Here is a 6,907-nt window from a genome sequence, read left to right as displayed (position 1 = left end):
ATCCATTGTTCCCCTCCTTTGACAGTGGAATGGATAGATGGACGCCCACTGGGCTCAGGATGAGTTACATTCATAACACAAGAACTTCAGTTGGATACTTGTATTCTTCATTTGGTAAATATTCAATTCTACATCTGTCCTACACCTCACACACCTGTAAACCTTGGTTTACCCTGGCTTCGCAGACACATTCCTGGGGTACGTTATTAGTCCTGAAAGAGTCACCATGGATGAAAATAAGGTAAAGTCAGTTCTCAGTTGGTCACAACCATCCACCCTGAAACTCCTTGGTTTCACCAACTTTTACCGACGTTTCATTAGGAGCTTTAGTTCTGTTGCTAACCCTTTGATGTCCATTGTTAAAAGGGGAGCTGACCTCCTCAAGTGGCTCAGCACAACCACTCAAGCTTTTGAGCAGCTTAAGCAGTGAATTGTCACCACCCCCATTATACATCATCTTAACCCCGAACTCCCCTTCATCGTGGAAGTAGATGCTTCTAATACTGGTCTGGTTGCCGTTTTATCTCAAAGGCAAGGTTCACCTCCTAAATTATACCCATGTGCATTCTATTTCAGAAACTTAAGCGCAGCAGAGAGGAATTATGATGTCAGAAATAAGGAACTCTTTCCATTCACATCCATTCACAGTGTTGACAGATCATAAGAACAAGGAATACCGGAGAACTGCTAAAAGACTCAACCCCAGGCAAGCTCGCTGGTCACTGTTCTTCATTCGTTTCAATTTTGTATTCACTTATCAACCTGGATCCAAGAACACCAAACGCTGATGCTCTATCCAGACAGTATGAACCCAACCCAGTTTGTCTTCCGATTCCACAACGTCCCTGGTCACATTATCATCCTCAATCAAATGATCAAACTGAAATGCCGTCCTGCTCTAGAGTACAATCCTGGTCAGTGGGTGTGGCTATCCACTAAAGTCTTACATCTTCGCCTGCCATGCAAGAAACTCAGAACTAGATGTCCATTTAAAATTATTAGACAAATCACACCTGTTTCTTTCTGCCTTGTCCTGCCTAATCATTATTGTATTTCTCCAACTGTACATTCCATGTATCACTACTCAAACCCGCTGGTGGTCCAAATGAGGAGGGAGAGGAGGTGTCCGGTGACCAGGGTCCTCTGCCCATCATCGTAGATACTGGTAAAATGTATAGCTGCTTCTTCAGCTTTTGCCTGGTCTGCAGGTAACACAAGCAACATGCCCGTGGACTGCACGTCGACACAGAAGTATAAATGAAAACCGACGCACAGCCTACGACATATGTCTGACGCAGAAGTATAAATCCGCCTTTAGCCCAGCTGTAGCCCATCAGCTAGTCTATATAAACGGTATGTTCCTTCCATCTCATTGCGAAGTCTTGTATTACTGCTGTTTGCATTTCTGAGTGTTTTTCTGTTTTGCCTACCTGTTGTGACCCTGTCTGTACCTCATTTATAATTCTTTGCAGCCTGCCTTTTGGATTATCCACCTTGTCTCAGAGTTGTGATTCATTGCCGCCTGCCCCAACTTTTAGCCTGTTTACTGACAACGAGTGTGTTTGCCCTCTGTCACTGTGTTTGCTGGTGTGGGACCATTGCCTGTTTGACCACGATTTTATTAAGCCTGCTTATGGATCCCACTTTGAGTGATGCTTCGTTACAGTCCTAAGACAAGAATGGGTATTGATTTGGTTTTAGAACAACTTTGATATATATAAAATTTATATTTTTGCATTACAGTAGGGCAATGGTGAAATGTTATTGATGAAAAGCTTTTTTAATTTTAATGGTTCTAAAACATTTCCTCTAAAGTCTTTTTCTTAATGCAAAATTAATGCAAGGCAAGGCAAGTTTATTTATATAGCACATTTCGTACACAATAGTAATTCAAAGTGCTTTACATAAAAGAAAGTAAAATAATCATTGTATTGCGATGTATGCGACTAATGCAATGCAGTCTTTCTCTTCTGAGGTAAAATACGAGATGCTCTTATCAGGTTTCATGAGATTCATAGATGACTAATAATCTTACTGTTATTTTCCTTGTTCTTTCAGTGCATTAATAACCTACATTAAATAAAGAGTAAATAGTCTGGATTTACAAAGCACGGCATCATGATGCAGTCACGGAAAGGGCTTGAGATCACACACCCTCACTCGCACCAGTGAAAGCGAATATTTAATAAATCATGACAGATATAAGAGATCACTGTGTGCAGAAGGTGCAGGGCTGTCAGGCCTGGTCTGAGTTTCATGTTGGGTGACACCCAGGTCACTCCTGCTCTTCCTATTTTGCAAAGAGATCTAACTATGACACACTCATTCAGTAGGAGGATTACAAAATACTGTATTTTACATATGACAGCATCTGCACATATTAGGAAATACATTAATGGTATTTACATTATCAGGATGAGTACTTTGGGTGGAGATCCCCTCAATGACCTCTCTTGAACTTGAACTGGGGGACTCTGCCCAGAAATATTGGTAAGCTATTATTTTCTATCTTAATAGTTATCTTTATAGTTATTGTTCTTGGTGTGAACTGACTTTAAGAGTACCAACCAAGCTACTGGGTCTGCATTTACTTTATTACCTTTTTTAAATTTTACATTGCCTATAGCTCTCTCTCTGTCCATGGGCATCTAAAATTAATCAATTACACAAACTAAACAATACAAAAATGCATCCGAATCATAATATTTTTTTAACTTTAACAGATGTTTGTCAGTGTTAAATATTCCTAATTTATCTGTTATATAAATAAAATTGGTATTTATACAGTGATACATGTCATTCAGTGGATGGAAGACACTGTGGTATAACACAGAATTTGCATTACACCAATGACAGAAATATTACCCAGAATGAAGAAACTTCTACTTTGATGTCTGCTTTAATTAATTATAAACATCTATTAATAATTATTATGTGCTCTGAAGATGTTTTTATTAAACAAACTTCACAGAATTATTTTTTTTATGGTCATATCTTTAATGGGGGAATCAGATGTGGTTTTATTATTTTAGCTGCCACTTTTTATCCTACACACAATAATTTCTGTGATAAATTTCTAAATAGTGTTTTCAAGATCTAGGTTATTAATCCAGGGTCTGTTACAAATTTGAGGCCCTTCCCAAAAAAACAAACAAACAAAAATGTTTCTGAAATGACTCACAATTCAAAAAATCAATTGATGCTTTCAACACACTGAAGTGGATCATAAAGGCCTTGTTAAACAGTAAATCAACAGACCTATAGTGTACAAAAGCACTCTTACTCTTGACAGATGACGCTGCTAAACAACAAGTTTTGATGTCAAATGAATATCAAAGACAGAAAGACTGTCAAAAATGATGTTTCTACTAAAATCAGATGTAAAATGCTTCACAGAAAAGCCTGGTTTTGGGAATATCTGGAATATCTTTACTGCCTCATTGTTTGAAATAATTATAATTAGACTTGTCAGTATCTCTATCTATTGGTTTTTGGTTTGTTATAGATGAGAAAGAGGACTGGAGAGACGGCTGAAGCGTGTGAGGATGATACTCAAAAAACCAGAACACGATTACCCACACCAGCGCGCCGAACAGTGGGAACGGGTCTTTCTTGGGCTTCCGGATGATGCCTTTTTTCACGGCCAGACGAGACAAAGCAAAGAGAATCCTGGACAGCAGGTACATGTTCATCTGGGGAACAGAACAAAATTACAGAAATCTAAAAAGTGATAATTAAAATGATCATTTATCAATTATAAGGATCATAAACATGCCTATTTCTTATTATTAACAAGGTGTGGAATATAAACATATGGATATGTAAGCAATGTAATCAATGTAATGTAATATAATATACACACACACACACACAAACACACACACATACACTGTGTAATTCACACCCTGCACGCAAATGAATGACAGATGTTGATGATTGCACTTTGAACAGAGTAAAGTTAAGTCTGACTTAAACTGCCTCTTTGTTATAAGTGAAAGGTAATTAATTGACAGAATTGATTAACTGAGATCGCTGTAGACTATGTCAATCTTTTTTTTTTAAGTTATGAAAGTGCCTATTGTAATTTTGCTGGTTTTATTTGCAGCAAGTATTTCTGTTTTGTCCCCACCAATGACAACATCAAACCTACGCCCTTGATATTATCAGTGTTGCTGAGAACAGTTATGCTGCTTAACACTTTTGTGAAAACGGAGACACTTTGCAGTTTAGATAGTTTAACAGAGAAAGTAAATGTAATGCTGCAAATTATTTACATTTAAAAGAAATGCTGTTCTTTTGAACTTTCTATTCATCAGAGAATCCTGAAAAATAAAAATGCATCACGGTTCCGGCAAAAATATTGGGCAGCACGACTGTTTTCAACATTGATGATAGTCAGAAATGTTTCTTGAGCAGCAAATCAAGAAATAAGAATGATTTCTGAAGATCATGTGACACTGAAGACTGGAGGAATGATGCTGAAAATACAGATGAGATTTTTTTGGATCAATTACATTAAAAAATCGTTTGACCACTAGTGTACGGTATATACAGTTTACAGTGCCCTCAAAAATGATTCGAACATCCAAAATGTCTTTGCAGCACACAAACATATAAAAGCAAGTACAACCAGATTAAAATATTTTCAAATAAATAATTTCACTAAAACAAGTTATTAAATGATTAATCCCATAATCCACTAACTGTTGATGTTGTTATTTTCTCCAAACTCCAGCCAGCCTCCAACACAGGCAGCGAGAAAGGAGTGCGACTAGAGCCTGCAGGCCTTTATATATGAACACAAAGCAGGCCAGAGCGATCGCCCTGAACTTCTCTCTCAGACTGACCATGATGTGCAGATAAAGCAAAGATTAGATTTTATTTATCAACTCATCATGTATATATGATTACTCAATGTGATTATCTCATAAGCATGAGTACAATGACAATGCACTGCAAAATAAACAAAATGACAAAGTTGCACTGATATATATATAAATCCTAAATAATATGGAAATCATATAATAACGTGTTGTTTGACAAATGAGACCCTTTTCATATGAACAGTATATAATTACAGATTTGCAGTGAATCGAATATCTAAAACTAGCAATATGCAAACCTATTACTTTAAGTTTAAGAATTATAAAGCACATAAAGGAGGGAAAAATCAATTTAAGAAAGACGAAATACAATTAAAAGTGCTGCAGCATGTCCATAGCAAACATTCAATCAATTTATTATACCAAACAAGCATAAAAACGTTGTTTAAAGGTCATTCAAAATCACACAGCTCCATTCCTAAAGCCTTTGACGACTGCCAGCGCAGTTTTATGTCTGTGTTGTCGCAGGAGATTGTTGACTGTGTATAATAAGGTTTTGAAGACTGCCATGACTCTCCTTTAAGACGGACGCCTCACATTGAATCACACGCGGAAACATTCCTGCTCACAATGTCTCCGCTACAAACCACAACAATTATATGAGATATTATAACTTTTATTATTTAAAAGAATCAGTGTCCTCGTAGGATTATTAAAGTCTTAATAAATTATATCTGAGAAGGAGTTTATGAGGTTTTGCGTTCACATCTCCAGCCGTCATTACTGGTGTTCAGCACGAGAGGGCGCTGCTTCACTGCTACTGTTTGTTCAGTCACATCTGACATTCATCACACTAAAGTACAAAATATTGACAATCGCTTTTTTAGGTTTTGTTATGGAAATTTTTTTATTTGGTAGCTTAGAGAACAGCAAAGAAAAGCATAGTCACATTTATATGATATTATATATATGTGAAACTGGTGTATTAAATAAATTTACTGCACACAGACTGAAGAAGTTTAAGTCTTTGGTTCTTTTAATTGTGATGATTTTGACTCACATTTAACAAAACCCCACCAATTCACTATCTCAACAAATTAGAATACTTCATAAGACCAATAAAAACATTTTTAGTGAATCGTTGGCCTTCTGGAAAGTATGTTCATTTACTGTACATGTACTCAATACTTGGAAGGGGCTCCTTTTGCTTTACTTATTGCCTCAATTCAGCGTGTTCACTGCTGAGGTGGTCTGGAAGCCCAGGTTTCTTTGATAGTGCCCTTCAGCTCATCTGCATTGTTTGGTCTCTTGTTTCACATGTTCCTCTTGACAATATCCCATAGATTCTCTCTGGGGTTCAGGTCTAGTGAGTTTGCTGGCCAGTCAAGCACACCAACACCATGGTCATTTAACCAACTTTTGGTGCTTTTGGCAGTGTGGGCACTGGGCAGGTGCCAAATCCTGCTGGAAAATTAAATCAGCTTCTTCAAAAAGCTGGTCAGCAGAAGGAAGCATGAAGTGCTCCGAAATGTCTTAGTAAACGGGTTCATTGACTTTGGTTTTCAAAAAAACACAATGGAGCAACACCAGCAGATGACATCCCATCATCACAGACTGTGGAAACTTAACACTGGACTTCAAGCAACTTGGGATATGAGCTTCTCCACCCTTCCTCCAGACTCATGGACCTTGGTTTCCAAATGAAATACAAAACTTGCTCTCATCTGAAAAGAGGACTTTGGACCACTGGGCAACAGTCCAGTTCGTCTTCTCCTTAGCTCAGGTGAGACGCCTCTGATGTTGTCTGTGGTTCAGCAAATTACTTGACATGTCTGTATGCCTTGACCCCAGCCTCAGTCCATTCCTTGTGAAGTTCACTCAAATTCTTGAATCAATTTTGCTTAACAATCCTCATAAGACTGCGGTTCTCTCAGTTGGTTGTGCATCTTTTACTTCCACACTTTTTCTTCCACTCAATTTTCTGTTAACATGCTTGGATACAGCACGTTGAATTACTGAAATAAATGAGTTTTTCATGACATTCTAATTTATTGAGAAACAAATAATTTTTTATTATTATTTTT

General features: G+C 37.4%; 1 pseudogene; it reads right to left on the bottom strand.

Moving 5' to 3' along the window:
* Positions 1-3,437: 3,437 nt before the first annotated feature.
* Positions 3,438-5,393, bottom strand: LOC132160435 (peroxisomal membrane protein 4-like; annotated as a pseudogene).
* Between the last annotated feature and the right edge of the window lie 1,514 nt (positions 5,394-6,907).

This window comes from Carassius carassius, chromosome 17, assembly GCF_963082965.1.
Source record: "Carassius carassius chromosome 17, fCarCar2.1, whole genome shotgun sequence".
In the NCBI taxonomy this organism is placed as follows: Eukaryota; Metazoa; Chordata; class Actinopteri; order Cypriniformes; family Cyprinidae; genus Carassius; species Carassius carassius.
Note: the sequence above shows the minus strand (reverse complement) of the source record. Positions and strands in the feature narration are given on the sequence as shown.